The sequence below is a fragment of the Rhinatrema bivittatum genome, chromosome 15 (genome assembly GCF_901001135.1).
Source record: "Rhinatrema bivittatum chromosome 15, aRhiBiv1.1, whole genome shotgun sequence".
NCBI lineage: Eukaryota > Metazoa > Chordata > Amphibia > Gymnophiona > Rhinatrematidae > Rhinatrema > Rhinatrema bivittatum.
In genome coordinates, this window is record NC_042629.1 from 24,924,959 (window position 1) to 24,941,734 (window position 16,776).

Here is a 16,776-nt window from a genome sequence, read left to right on the forward strand (position 1 = left end):
ACTTCATTTTAACGCCACCGTCATTGTTCCTCCGGTTAGCAGCGATCACAGGAATCTTCCTTGCACTTTGCTCCCCCTCCAGTTACGGGAGCAGGTTTCCTACCATCCATGGGCACCTTTTGTCCTCAGACTTTGCACTCGAGTTCCAAAGAAACTTGCCCTGGGTACAAGTCATCCGCTAGAGTTTTGCGGGAGTAATTTGCAGATGGGTATATTTTGGATGCTACGGAAGAAAAGATGAGTTTTGGGGGATGGGGGATGATTAAGTACCAGCGCCAGCTGTGCTCTCCGATTCTGCGTGTATGGGAATTCGCTGGAAAACCGAAGCCCTGCCTCTGAGATTTCTTGGGCCAGGCTACAGCAGGCAATGCGGGATGAGAAACTCCTTAGCACTATGCCCCGACGCTCCATAACTTGTGCCGCCGGCATGCAGTTGTTTGACTACTAACAAACCAGATAACGTCTGTGATAATGCATGAAGCTCCTTTGCCAGTACCAACTCCTCTTGACCGATTGGGTTTCTTCCTCCCACCCCGCGTGGACTGGAAGACAGAATCCCGAACTCCTGCCACCCACCCATGAAGTCAGGCACGTGGCTGCTCTGCACGTCAGTGCCACTGGCTTCTCCGGTCAAGATCATCCTGCTAGACTTCTCTTCTCAGATGTTGAAGGCTGCGGTGGTGGAGTTTCTGTTTTACGAGCAGCGAGCTGGGGGGCGTTTGAGCTTAGCTGAGCCGAGCACCTGCTGCTGCATTGACAACTGTGACCACTTTTCACCACCAGTATCCTGTTACAGGTCCTGCTCTTCTCATGGTACATTCAGATGACAGGATTATGACTGAAACGTGAACTAGTTCCATACCGCCAGGTGATACTGGGGGTTTTTTGTTCACCTTTCTTCAGATTAACACGGCAATGCAAGGAATTTCCTGTCTGTCTCTCTAAGAAATGTTTTGCTTATTGTAGGATCATGAAGAATTATCTTTATCCTCTCTTTTATACTTTCAAAAACCTCCAAAATAGCAGAAAAAGTACAAAGTGACTGCCTCTGAAAAAAGCAGTTATTTTTCTTATTTTGATATTTAAAAATGTGTGTCCACTTCCAGACAGTTAGATTGACTCTGGCAAGGTTTCTCAATCCAGGCCCTGTCACCTTTCCAGGATATCCACACTGAATATGCATAAGATAGGTTTGCAGGAACTACCTCCATTGTATGACAGGAAGCCCCAAACCCCAGGCTTGAAAACCTAACTCCCGCCCATCGTGAGCTGTCAATCCAGGCCTTGCTCTCGTAAGACCTATCCCCAAGCCCATCCTCCTGCCGAAGGGGACTTTGAGTGGGACCTACTGCAACATCCAAAACTTAACTGAGCCCCCAACTGCACCACTTCTACCAAAAACAAAGACACTGGGGGGTTTATTGGTATAAAATCAAAATAAAGTCTTTGATTAAAAAATATTTCTATCTATTGTTAGTAAAGACTTTGTAACTTTTTGCCTACATTCTTTGCAACACTATTGTGATGCATCTTGAAACTATCGCTAGCTTTATTAAAAATGTGTGACTCGCTTAAGCAATGTACAAGAGAATAAGCATAAAAGATAAAACTTACAATACAATAAAACACTTGTCCAAATGTTTATCATGTGCCCAGAACTGCATTTGCTTTTGAGGTTTGCTCGTCCTGCATTGCTTCATTGCACTCGCCACTAGCAGTGGCCTCATCTGGGTTATCCACTGCCGATCTCGCCGGGCTCCCAGCACATGCCCAGGGTCACCTCAGAGAAGGCGCGGTGGGGAAGTGATGCCGGAAGCCCATGGGAGGGAGTATCTAAGCTGCTCCCAGGGCCCGACCACCGTAAGAGCTGCCCGTGGTCCGAAGCTGGAGCACCTTGCCAGAATGCCCAAGCTGTAGCGGGTGCGCTGGGGATTAACGCTTTAGCTAATATAATGAACGCTCTGGAAGCAGCTATTGTGAGGAGTCATGAATGTGACACTGCAGGTTAGCAGGGGCCGGGGAATTTCGGTTCTTCTTTCCTGCTGTAATACTGGTTTTGTTAGCTCCTCCTTCCTGCTCCTTCTTTTGAACTTTTGAAAGAGCTTTCATGTTGTCCCGCTCAGGTCAGGGCCGGATCTTGGGCAAATGGTGCCCTGCATGAAAATGGGCTCAGTAAGGAGCACTGTTGGCGGCCCCCAGGGAGCCCCCTCAGCTCACGGTGCCCCAGAAGACTGTGCAGCATGTCCTACCCAAAGGTCGCCACTGAGGCAGATGAATTGGGCTTTGGAGTTCGCAACTAGTTTTGCCCATTGCATCTGTCCCTAGAGAAACCCCCCCCTCAGTCAGGTTTACAGGGTATCCACAATGAATATGCATGAGATAGATTTGCATACAATGGAGGCAGTACATGCCAATGTATCCCATGCATATTCATAGGGAACATAATGTGAAATCTAAGCAGCTTGGGCACCACTGATCTACGGCCTCGTGCTTGCAGTTTTTCCAAACGAAGGAAAAGCCCATAGAGGAAAGGTGGCTTTGCCTGCCCCGATGACGAGCAGCCACTAATGTGCACAATGGAGTGAGATGAGCCCGAGGGTGGCTGCAGGGCCCTGTGTGAAAATTTACTGTGCTGCCCCCCTCCCCCCCGACTCATTCACTGCCTGTCCAGGGCCCATCAAATAAAGCCCAGCTCCGTCCTACACTCTATATTTTTAAAAACGGATCCCCTCCCCCACTCCAGAACCCATAAATAGGGAAGGGCATTAGGTACCCTAGGCAAACCCTATAGCCTTGCACACACACACAAATAATGCATTTATAGCAAATTTTATAAGAAAAAGAACATTCACAAGTACAGTCTGCCGAGGCAAAACTATTACTCACAACATGCATATTAATTTACATGCACTGCTGTGGTGCCAGCCAGAAAACTCTGCAAAAAAGACACTTGGAGCTCCTATGGAATTAGACTTTTTGTAATGCGTATTGGATGTGAGCTTGGTCCTCAGAAAGCCATGAACAAACAGAATAACCATTACAATATGGTAAACCTCCCATACCAAAACAATCCTCACAACCTTATCTATGAAAAGGCAACACTGCACATATTATACCAGGCCCTAGAACACCAAAAAAACACTTATTAGGAAACCAGGCTGCTATAGATCCCTACACAGAAATTACATGCCAGCAAAATACCTCACCTCGGTCACATATGCAGAACACAGAGAGACCCTGACCAAATACAGAATAAAGAGATCAGAAAGTGTAAACAGAAACGTGCTGAGAAAAACTGAACTGGAACCTACAGCAAGCCAGCAGAGCAGCAATGGAAAAACAGGCACATTACCATTCTTCATAAAACATTAAATAAAATCAAATATAAAACATAATAGTAAAGTCATATACATAAAATGAATTTCAAACCAGTTATTGAATAGAATATCAAAAATTTCCCAACATCAAAAACAATTTTAAAAACCTGATGAATAAAAAATCCAATTAGAAAATGTTCTATCCCCCCAAAAATAAATATTTCAAAAGAACAGAATCAAATTGCACCGAATAATTAAAACTAATAAGGATTTAAAAATCTGCTTTCCATAATTAGATCTGATTTCCAGTCACCCTGAGATTATCATGGATTGGGGGAGATAGGGACACCCAAATTTTATCTTCTCTCTCACACACATGCACAATAACACAATCATTCTCTCACACACACCCTCTCTAACATACACAGGCTGCCTCTCCCTCACCAATACATTATGTGTGTATGTGTGCCTGTGAGAGCCTATATGTGACACAAAGGCTTCTCACAGGCACACAAACCTACACAAACACACAAGCTCTTACACAGACACATTCACAGGCACACAGGCTCTCACATAAACGCGCACACAGGCTCTCACATAAACACACACATGCACACACAAACAGGCTCTCAGACACACACAAGCTCACACACACACAGTCTCCCTTTATCATCGGGCCGTGGTGGGCTAAGCGTCACCATGGTCCCGTGGGCCTCCTGTGCTGTCTTTAGGCCGTGGCAGGATAAGCTCCACCATGGTCCCGTGGGCCTCCTGCTATCTTCGGCCATACGGCCCTCTGATTTTTCTGCTTGGGGGGGGGGGGGGGGGGAGGGGGAAGAGAGAGCGGAAGCTGTGCGCGAGCGTGTGTTCACACATGCCCATATCTGGAAGTCGGGCCTCTCCGAGTATGGGCATGCATGCACCCTCCCATGCCTACGCACAGCTTTTGCTCCCTCCTCCTCCCCCCTCAAGCAGGAAGATCGGAGGGCCGTACGGCCTGAAGATAGCAGGAGGCCTGGTTAGGCTCCGCCGGCAGCCCTCAGCCTCTCCTGCTGCTGCCACTCTGTGCAAATGCACACCTGATTGCACTGGGCCTTGGGTAGCTGTCCTTTCTAGAAGAGGGCTCCCTGCCACTCCTGGGAGCATCCGCTTTATGCTGTAGCCCTGCTACCAGACACTTGAAAAGAACCTCTCTTATGTCAATGCTATAAAACGCAGTCCGTTACCATAGGCCATGTGGCTCTTCAGTTAATTCATTTCCCTAATAGCTTTGGATAATATTAAGCTTTAGTCACTGGGTCAGATGTACTCATCAAGCCCTCGAAGATCTGATCTAACGTTGTAGAGTGCAGCATCATCTGACACATCTTGCAGTGAGCAGGTGAGGGGCTAACAGGCAGGCAGACGTGAAAGTACTCCAGCCCACCAACTACGTCCCTTCCTGATCCAGCAGGCCCTAACTGGGGTGCTTTTGTTACGTTTTCCTTTCAGTAACAGAAAAGTTACTTTGTAGACTGTGATCCTTTGAGATGGGACTCTTCAAACCCGCCTTCAGTTGACAGCTAATAAAATAATAAACATCACACATATAGCTGAAGTCTCTTCTTTCTGTCAGTAATTTATTTACTAGCTTCCAGAAAGATCCCCACAGGAACAGGCTCCCGTCAACATTTCCTCTGAACCAAAACAGATTCCAGGCTTATTCCCTTGACTAACTCCATGCTGCACAGCAATTGCAGTTGAGACAGGCATTGCTTTCCTTCTTAGGAAGTTGCATTTATCTTGGCCTAGGCTAGGGGGTGGAGGAACCCAACTCTGGACCTCTTGGGCCACCAACTACTCTGGTTTTCAGGATCCGTGTGCTTGCGAACTAGGTCAGATTATAATTGGTGGTTTATCCTGAAAACGAGACCTGGGGACAACCACTGGCCTAGGAGGAGGACGCTTAGCTTAGATTCCAACGAGGGGGAGTGCGACTCCCACAGCCCTCACCCATAACTTGTGTGTGACGTGTTCTATACACACCAAATTTCCAGGACATGTCAAGGGAAATCAAGACAAGGTTATTATTATTATTATTTTTTTTTTTTTAATACAGAGAAAAGCTTGCCTGCATGCATTCTGGAAGTAGGCACCATTAATTTAACATGAATTTTATTTTTCAATAGGGCCAAAGCCCACCTATTAAGCAAATATATTCAGACCACCAACTGGATCATTTTGTTAAATGTGACAGCTTTCTATGTTTCTGCTTTTCATCAGCACCTTTCCAGGGTTTTGAACAGCATTGACACCCAGGAAGGGAAGCTGACATTCTCTCCAAAGAGCAGCAGGAGTTTGCTTCATGTTAAACAGTACACGGTGGCATCTTTACGATGCACACACACACATTGGATTCTTCCTGGCTAGGGGTAGGCGTATTTGCTTTTTAAGTGAAAATAAGGCCCAGGACTGACAGTAAGCCCTGGATTGGTCTCTTCTAGAAGTCTAAGGGGCATGAATATCGGGGGCTCTTCATATATTACTCAGTTTATTTCAGCATGCACATTTTCTCTCATGCATATTCATTGTGGATATCCTGAAAACCCAACTGGCTAGGGGGGGTCCCCAGGACAGGGCTGGGAACCACTGCTTTAGCGAGTGTCACTACACAAGGAACTCGCAAAGTGGTTAAAACATAATATGGTACTTGATACAGAACCATAAAACAAATCAAAAGGGTAAATCTGGGAATCTGCGTTTCCTTGATTCAACCCTCAGGGTGCCTGGTTTATCCTGGGCTAGAATGTGAAGCCTCCCTGGGTACTGTAAAAAGATTTAATTCTTCATTCTAATACCTGGGAACCAAAAGCATCACCTTAACCCTCCTTCCTCCTCCTCACCCCTTCCCTCCCAGTGGTGCATACTGGATGGGATTTCGTTCACCTTCTTCCTCCACATTTGCTGGATGTTCAAGGGGATCATTTGCTCTCAGTCATACCCGTAACTCTTCATTCCTCTCTACAATTCACTTAATATCTTAACACGTCCTTCATCAACTTCTGGGCCTTTACTTGGCAAAATAATGAAGCGAAATTAAAAGGGAAAACTGCTCCTCTCCAAATGCAAGTTGGAGAGGAGACACTAGAAACCACTCGCTTTTCTGCAAGCAGAGAGAGACCAGCACAGCAGCCTGTGCCACAGTTGGTTCATTCCTCTACTCTCCCCTGCTCTGACCAGACTACTAGGCCATGCTCCGCTAGCAGCAATTGCAATGGGGCCCCATCAACACAGAACTCAAAAATACAGGATTGTGTGCAGAGCGTTGTAGCCCCCATCTCAGTCAGCTCTTGGGCATAGGGACACACGGACCATGCACGGCTCATGACGTGCCAGGGCTCCCACATATGGGGAGGGGGCAAGTAGAGTCTTTTCGAGGCCCTAGGGCTTTTTCCTCTCTGGGGCTCTTCTGCACCCCACAAGCCATGCTTCACTCTAATGAGTGGTGTTCAAAAGTAAAATCTTTACTGGAGAGATTGTTAGCAGGAACACAAATCCAAAATAGTCCAACACTGGACAGCGCGCTACAACAACACAAACTCCAAAAGGGTCACTAAAACCCAAATTCAGTTTCTCTTCATCCTCTCACACCCTTCCCCAAACAGATAGGCTCTTATAGAAACAAACATGATGGCAGAAAAGGAACGCATGACCCCTCTAGTCTGCCCATCCATCCAATTAATTTAGCTTTATAATTTTCATCATTTCCTTGAGGTCCCCAGTATTTATCCCATGTTTTCTTCCTGGGAGGCCGTTCCACACATCCACTACCCTCTCTATAAAGAAATATTTCCTCAGATTACTCCTGAGTCTACCCCCTTCACCCTCATCTCATGCCCCCTCGTTCTACAGCCTCCTTTCCATTGAAAAAGACTCACCTCCTGTGCATGGGAGCCTTTGAGATATTTGAATTTCTCTCTCATATCTCCCCATCTTACCTAGGGCAGTGGTTCTCAACCTTTTTTCTGTCGAGACACACCTGACAGAAGGTTCTCACATGCGTGACACACTGACCCATGATCGTCACGGGGCTAGATGTAAAAGTACAGTTTGCATCCACGGGAACCCCCCTGACCCACAATAATGGATGTAAAGCAGAATTATGACATTCCCCATACAGCTCACCCTACAAAAAAGATATTCTGGTTCTGGTGTTATCCCAGTAACAGCAACTCAAACTCCTACTTCCAGGCTCAATAGCCCTCTTATGAAAAGACAGCAGTTTACCACCAATGCATGTCCTCTTGAAAAAACACAACAAATAAGACCGATACAAACGCTTACATGCTAGTAAAATATCTCATCTCGGTAACAGACACAGAACCGACCTAACATACTCCCAGGATCTGTAGTAATGCACATAAACTAATCCGCACACAGTTATACCTGCATTATGGAATGCACTCAAACAGGATCAACCCTATCTATGAAAAGGCAACACTACAAATATTAAATCAGGCCCAAAAATCCAATACACCTCTTATTAGGAAAACAGAACTAGCAAGCAGCTATAGATCCCCACACAGAAATAATTGTAAAACTATACTAATAAGCAGAATAAATATTTCAAAACAGCTATGAACATCCAACAATTAAAAAATCATAAAAACTATTAAACATTCTCCAAACACCAATAAAATATTTCAAAAAAGCAGACATCACATAATATTAAATAATTAAAAAGGCAGTCAATCAAGAAAAATAAACTTAAAAAGCCACCTTTACTTACCCCCTTCAGCAGCTCTCCTACTCCTCTTCCATGCAGGCCATAGCACACACCAGAAGCAGCAGTAGAAGCTAAGCTCTATACTCATGGTCCTCTTCCTTAGTGCCCATGTCTCTCTCACACACACCCCATACCAGTCATGCCCCCATGACCAGTTTCTGTCTCACACACCAATCATCTCCCAAACAGTTTTTGACACACACACCAGTCACCTTCCTGAACAATTTCTCTCATGCCATACACACATTCAGGCTTCCCACTCCCGTGTTCTACTTACATATATGGGCTTCTCACTCTCATAATCACTTTCTCTGTGTCTCACACACACACACACACACCAGTCTCTCACTCCCATGCTTGTTCTCTCCACATGCACAGGCTTCTCATTCCCATAATCACTTTCTCTCTGTTACACACACACCAGACTCTCTCTCATTTCCATGCTCGCTCTCCATTACCTGAATCACATTCTCTCTCTCACACACACCAGTCTCTCTCTCTCTCACACCACAGTCACCTTACCAACCAGTCTCTCTCTCTCATGCATGCACACACACACACAGGCTTCTCACTCCCATGCTTTATTTCACACACACACCCCCCCCCCACCAACACCAGGCTTCTTACGCCCATGCTTTCTCACATACCCAGACGTTTCACTTCCATGCTTTCTCTCTCTCTCTCTCACACACACACACACACACACAATCAGTCACCTCCCTGACTAATGTCTCACACTCTCACATACGCAGTCATCTCCCTGAGCAGTCACTTTCATTGTCTCTCACATACACACACACACATCAGCTCTCTGACCAGTTTCTCTCAATCACACACAGGCAGGCAGGCTGCTTCTCTGTTTCTTTCACTCACTTCCTCCCCCCCCCCCCCCCCCCCGAGCACTAATGGGAGCTGCAGCAGCCTCCTCCTCCTCCAGCCCCCGCAGGCCAAGAAAGAAGAATCCCATCGGCCGCGGGAGGCTCATGCTGCTCTCTCCTTTCCTGATTACCGGCTGCTTCGATTGCTCAGGGGCCGATGCTGCTGCCGCCACTGCTATTTTTCCACGCGGCACGGCCTTTCTCCTTCCTGCGCACCGCGTATCACTTCAGTTCCGGGTCATGGGGGGGGGGGGGCGCGGGAAGAAGAAAAGGCCGAGCCACGAGTGCCACAGCTTCTTCTACCACTGCTGCCGTTCCCACTGGGCTTGAACGTACTGATAGCCCGGTGGCAACGGCAGCAGGGAAGGAAGAGCAGCGGGAGAGGCCGGGAGCATGCGACACACCTGCTGGTGCTTGGCGACACACTAGGGTGTCGCCAAGCACCGGTTGAGAAGCGCTGTTCTAGGATATACAGGTTTAGATCTTTGTCTGTCCCCATATGATTTAGAATGAAGACCACTGACCATTTTAGCAGCTGTCGTCTGGACTGACTCCATCCTGTTTCCTTTTGAAGGTGGGGTCTCCAGAATTGTATTCAGTATTCCAAGACCTATACAGGGGCAATATCACCTCCCTATGCAGCCAAGCATCTTTCTGACTTTTACCATTGTTTCTTCCACCTATTTGTGCTTAGAAGAATTTCTCCTCCAATACTGCATCTTTCCCTTGGCTTTTTGTGTCCTAAATGCATTTCTCTGAATTTTGTTTTTTGAATGAGCAGGCTCCCTTCCATCCCGGACCCTTCCAATACCTTTTTGGGTAGTGGAAATCTTTCTGTCTGGAGTCTCTGGCTGCTTCTCATGGGATCAACTCTGAATGTTCCCAGTAAGGCTGCTTCTCATCTCCACCTCTGACAGATCCCCCCGTTCTCCCTTGGGTCTCTTCAGCCCGATTCTGGTCAGGAATCGTCCCCCTTTAGGAACTGGGATCCCAGGATCTCCCCCCTTGCAGCCTCCTCTGTGTCGGGATAGGCCCGATGGCACCGCACTGTAAAGCAAGGTCCCCACCCCACCCCAGAACTCCCGAGCTTGTCACCCCTCTCTCTACTCCTCTTGCATTACACTGGTTTTACAATGGAAAATGTACAAAGCCCCCTACCCTCCCACTGGGGAGAGATAATCATCATCACCCAAGGGCAAGGTCACTCTGAGGGCAATCAGGTCAACCGAAGCCACTGCCCACATTTTTGTAAAGGGCAGGACCACCTTTCTAGGGGCAAAAAAATGGGCACAACCCCCCCCTAACACACACACACACACACATATACACACACACATACACATATACACACCCCAATTTGAGTGACCCTCAGCTTCGATCACTGCACGGTTCCATTAAAAGGCAAAAGCATGGACAAGCTTTACTCTGCTTCATTTGGCAAAAAACCTAGGCTTGTATGGCTTAGTTTGCATTTTTCAGCAGCAGCAGCAGCAGCAGCAGCATGAGTACTCCTAACTTCCCCTAGCAAATTCTTCCTAACAGGCCAGTGAACTTGGCAAAATATTTTCCTTCTAGTTGAGATGAGCTCAGTTTCAGTAGATTTGAATGAGCAGTGCTCACTTTATTTAGCACTGCTGTACAGTGTCGCACTTTATTAAGCATTAGCCGAGTGTCAGCTTTCATTTTTCACAGGGGAAAGCCTTTCCTGGAGGACACCGCTCCATTGCCCTTTGCCGCTCCATTGCCAAGCAGAGCAAAGAAAATCTTAGGCAAAAGGCACCTTTGAAGACAGCGCAGTTCAGGAGAGTGGAGCAGGCCAAGAGCACCTACGGTCACTGTCTACCGCACGAGAAAATGAGCTTCGTTCATTATCCCTCAATCCTATAACCGAAGCAGTGTGCAGCAAGTGAAAACAGAATCCTAACAAGGATGTCTTTCATATTTCTAATTGGGAAAGCCAGGTTCTGGAAAGGACACTAATTACGGGGCAGTCTTACAGAGGACGCGAAGGCTGGCAATTCAAATTAGTTTTACTCTAATCCTCCTATTCATGGCACCGGGGGCACCCTTTATGTCAAGATTGCCACTGCAGAGAACAGGCAGGGATGTCTGTTTCTTCCTCCTGGAGTTTTGTTTGTTTGCACACAAGGAGGAGGCAAGTCAGATGCTGCCTCGAACATGAAATGCATTGCTAACATCTTGCGCAGGTTCCTTAGAGAAGCTTGCGTTTTCAATTGCCCTCACACCAGCAAACAAAACCAGCCACCCCCCACACCCATAGGGCACAAATAATCCACAGATAACCCAGCAGGAATGGTTCTGTTCAAATTCCCATTCTAGGGGCAGTAGAGCTGCAATTTTCCATCGTAAATACAGGACTATGCATCCCAGAATCCTCCGCAGCGAGAGAACTTGCTGACAGTAACTCTCAGCTGCTTTGGAGGTCTGTGATCCTGCCTGTGTTAAATGCCAATTAGTCTGAATGCATTTGGCCAATCCCAACATTCATCCTTCAGGGCCCCATAGGGTTAAGGGTCATGGAAAGTATTGGAGTCATTGGGCATCATGCACCGCAGGTGCTTTAAATACTGCAATTCTCTCTTTCATCTGATTGTCAGAATTCATTACAAAATGTTGGGCAAGTTGTTCCTCTCTTGCAAAGTGAAATGAAAAATATTTGACTTTTCCCCCCCCCCAACAAATCCCCACTTTTGAATGCACTTTTTCCCATGCCATAGGATTGAACCTGTTTGGCGCAAAACTCAGTTCCTTGTCAAGGGGTAGCTTTTAATGGCCACCATGAAAACGAATCGCATTGTCCAAGCAGACTGGGGCATTACGGAAGAGGGTGAGGCGGGTACCCAGAGATCACTACGTCCTTGTGGAGAGAAAGACTCGCTTACTGGGAGAGTCAGGAGAAGGGACTGGAAGAGGGGCTACTGGTCAGAGCAGTGAATTTGAAGCTAGAAAAACGTGCACATTCACAGCCTGCTCACTCCATGTGCGACCTACGGCTCTTTGTGCCAGCAGAAGGAAATATTTTCACCTGAGAAGGGAGACTGAAGATTTGGTTCTGATGGGTCTTTCTGTACTTTACAAGCAGGCGAGGTCACTCAAGTCTCATAGCCATCGCCTAAGCTTAAATTTGGCTAAGTGATGTCATAGAGCGGGGATGCAGCTGAGAAATGACACACAAGTCTCACCATTATTAATCTTAGGTGAGGTTATTAATGAAGTAACACCGGGTTTGGTTTCCAACCACCCTGTAGAGGGTGGCAGAGTGGTACATATGGCATTTGCTTCACTTTAGACAGGACCGAAGAGACCCTGATTCAAGTTCTATGTTCCTAAATGTACACGGCCATCACTTCTATCTTGTGCTGCCCTCCCTGGGCTGAAGCTGCTGCGGGTTTGTGCGCACGTGTACGCATTTGTATGTGAGTTTTCCCACGCAAAGCCCTATATAGGGATGTAATAAGTGTTTTCTGCACGGGAACAAACGCGCTCACAGACCCGCGGTTTTTCCTGCGCAAATGCATGCTAATGGCATGCAAAGGAGGTGATTAGCTAATCATAGGCAATGCAGGGAGCCACGCTCCTGTGGGTTTTTCACTGCCACGGTCAGGGCACAAGTTAAGTGTCAGCACTGACTTGGGAGGCCTATGTCAGTATCTGAGTGTCCTGAAAACCACCTAGCTGAGCGCCTATCTCAACGTCCAAGTGGCCAGCTTAGCTAGGCGCTTTTCTGGGTGCCTGATCATATAGATTTGTGACCAAGTGCCTAGCTCAGCACCTGAGCGGCAAGATTAGCTAGGCACCTTTCTGGGCACCAGAGCATCCATATTTGCTCCCGGCTGAGTGCCTGTGTCTGCACCCGAGCATCCAGATTGGTGCCTAACTGAGCCCCTATCTTGCTGCTATGCCAGTGTGAATTAGCAGCCAGGAAAATATTTGCATGTTTTCTGCAGTACAGTTATTGGAAAGTATTAAAAATACTTTCCAAGGTCATACTTTCACTCGCTCACTTTTATGCACGGATTATCAACACGAGTTTTGAGCGCGGATGTGGCCACTTATTACATAGGGCCTTACTGCGCTTAGGCGCGCGCATGGATTTCTGCATGCAAATCATTTGCATAATGTTTTGGGTTTTTTTACATCCCACAGATGCAGCAGCTTCGGCCACGTGTGGTGATCAAAACCCGCGCACATAACTAGCGCCTGTTTTGCCACGGGTCTTCTTACATCGGCCTTTTCTTTGAGGTAAGTTATAAATGTACTGAAACCTCTCCAGGAAATTAACATAAGATGTGCCTAGCTGGTCCCACATCCGCTGGTACTCATCAGACTGGATCTTGCCAAGGCACGGAAACGAGAGCCTGCCACGACCAGACGTGGAGACAGGTGGTCTGTTCTCGTCCCATAACAGCAGAACACATTAGCTCAGGAAAACGCTGATGGGTTACTGGGTGATATCTAGAGAACCAGCTATTCCTGCATTCCCTTGACAAATTTTCCCCAAAATAACTACACCCCTCTTGCACTTGATTTTATGCATCTGCACATTTAGGGGCCGATGCAATACAGTGCGCTCAGCAACTCGGACACGGGTTGAATAGGCGCTAATGAATCCCTAATGCAATAAGGGGATTAGCGCCTATTCAGCATTTCTGTACTGCCTCCTCCTTAATATCGTTGCGATATTAAGGAGGAGGAAAAACAAACTTAAATAAAGTTAAAGAATAGAAAAAAAACCCACCACACTGGAAGTCAGGTGCAGGAAACAGACGCTCGAATGACAAATGAATGTTTCCTGAACCCCCTGGCTGTGCAGTGTTTAGGAAAACAGACGCCGATAAACTCTGCATCTGTTTCCCTAACCAGCGGACCGCTGACGCCGAACGGGTTTGCGTTAGCAAGGAGGTGCTAGGGGCACACAAGCAACCCTAGCGCCTCCTTACTAACGTGACCCCCTAAATTAAATATTGCATGGGGGCGCGCGTTAAGAAAGCGGACGCTGACTGTTCAGCACCCGCTTTCTACGCACATTTATTTCATTCTCTCCGCGCTCTCAGATTTTCCACAATTCTTGAATTACTTGGGCTTGATCTCAATCTCATTCTCTGATGAAACTTGAATCTTCCAGCACTGGTGGCCCCACCACTTGGAGACAGAATTTACCTAAACCTCTATATCTAAGCATTTTCCAGTGTCTTTTTACAGTGTGGTGTCCAAATGGGAGCCCACGTTTTTTAGTACAAAGTAAAATAGAGAAAGATATATTAAGGTATGTAATATAAAATGGCAACACACGGTGGGGCCAATATACTAAATAGCAAAGATTTATGCCAAAATGAGCTGGCAGCATGGGACATTTTTCTTGCGAGTCTGACTCATTTAAATACAATGGAAATCACATCTGTGGCACGTTTCTTGCGATAAAGTCCACGTGAGATCTTGGACTATTTTTAAAAAAAATGTGAAAAATGACAGGTTGTGAAAAAACTTTTGTATGAAATTTAATTAATCCTGAACTGCTAATAAGCTAATTTGCATGATTTCTCACCTCATTAGCAGTTTTGCATAATTTTTGCAAACGGGTTCACAAATGAAAAATAGCACATGCAAAAAGAGAACAATAGCAGATGTAGAAATGCGGAAACATGATGACGTGATTAATTTGCCATTTTTGTACACACTATGAACCCATTCGCAATTTAGCATATCAGCCTCATGGTCTGTAATTTTTGCTCTGCTCTTGCACTACATTTATTTATTGAAGGCTTTTCTTTACCAGCATTCGTTAGAGTCATCCTGCCGGTTTACATCGAACCGGGGGAACAGAGAAATCAGTTACATAAAACAGGGAGCAACAACTTGGAGATGCGAATGTAATATGCAAGTTTGAAGGGATAGAGGAATTAGTAAATTACCCTAGAACTAAAGCTGATATATAATACAGATGAAACAGACAGTGAAGGAACTATTTACAAGTCATTTATCAATGTATTAAGTCGTGTGGGGGCAGTGCATTACATCTATGTAATGACCTGCCCCATCTATGCAATGCATCTATGTAATGCACTGCATTTTTTACATTACAAAGCTACACACTGTACTTGATTACGTTGAAAGACCACCAGAGGTCCATCCAATCCAACCTTCTCGTGATTAATGATTTGATTATCCTTGGTAGAAGTTACGATTGCATACAAGGTACTAGCCCTTCTGCTTGGTCCTTTTCAAATCTTCCCTTCCTGATGGAAAAGGAGAATGGACAGAGACGATCACCAGAGAATGTTCCTACTTACTGATGCCAATAGGAAGGAGCTTCATCTGGTCCTGAGAAAATTTAGAGGCTGCTTAGAGGGTGGTCCAGCTCAAACGGTTTGGGCCAAGCCATAATTTTACACAGTTAATACCTGAGCAGGCAACATTTGGGGAATTATTCTTTCCTGTAGTTACACTTGCTGGGACAACAGGGTCTTGGTCACTTGACCTTTTCTCATCAATACCGGTGTAAATATAAACATTAAAGCAAAGATTTGTCTGGGCATTCAGGATCTTCATGCATCTCCTACAAAGTCACAGCATTAGTAAGGTTAATGCTACCATGCTATGGTTAAAAAGACGAGAAAATTTCAGTGCAACTCTTTAGAACTGACTTAAGAAGAGTTTTCTCTCCACACATGGGAACGACCTTGAGGAATGGTTTCTCGGAGCCTGGCTTTATCGAGTGGTGCAGTTCACATCTCCATGCACAGAAGGCATCACTTTTATTTCATTGCTTTGCTGTAGCTCTCTTCTAGAAGGGTGCACATTTACTTTGGTTGTGCAAGAATTGTTTTAAGTTGTCACTGCACAAATCGCTGATCGTTATTTCATAACCTGGCCACAGCAAGTGACAGATGCAGGACTACCCGATCTCATTGCTTACCAGGGAAAAACGCTTACAGGTTAAAAAAAAAAATTATCACAAAATCAATATTTAATTTAGGGATTCTAGTGCTAGCTTCCCACCATGCAGAGCAATTATCTTTGTTTGGAAAGCAGTTGCCATTTTTTCTTCAGTCCTGTTATTTCAATGCTAAGGAATTCAATTTAGCAGACAAAAAAAAGGTGTAGAAAGTCGTTTCTCTTAGATTGTGGCCCTCTTGCGCCACCTGCTGTTGGAAAAGCATGCAGAACCCAGTGTGGTCTGGGGAGAATCAAGAAACAGAGTAAGCTAGTCCAGTAAAAAGATACTACCTTTACCTTATATCTGTATATTTGTTCATTCTTATTTCCGCACATTCAAATAAATTAACCACAGTAGATTCTCCAGGCCTAGTACAGAGAAAGCTTGTAGAACCCACATTCCATGCGATCATCATCAGGCCCAGAGAGTTTCATTCTGCAAAAACTAGGGGCACCAAGATTCCTCAGTACAAAATTCAGAGAAAGATCATGGATACGTCTGAGTTAATGTGCATGGAAAGAGAATTTATACATCAGGACACTGGATGATAAAATACCCGGTTTCCTTTCTTCCAATTTGCTCCCATGAATGGTTGCTTCTTGTAATTTTGGTGCATCCCCAACAGTGCTGGCGAGCAGCATTGGTGTTTTAAGAATCAATTCATATTCAATACACTGTTGCTGTATTTCTCAATACATGATATGTTAAAGCTGCCAAGGTGCAAAGCCCCACCTGTGGCTGAGTGACGTAGACCAGTTGTTCCCAACCCTGTCCTGGTGGTACATCCTACCTGTTTGGTTTTCAGCATTTCCATTATCAATATGTACGAGATAGATTTGCATACATCAGAGACCTGCT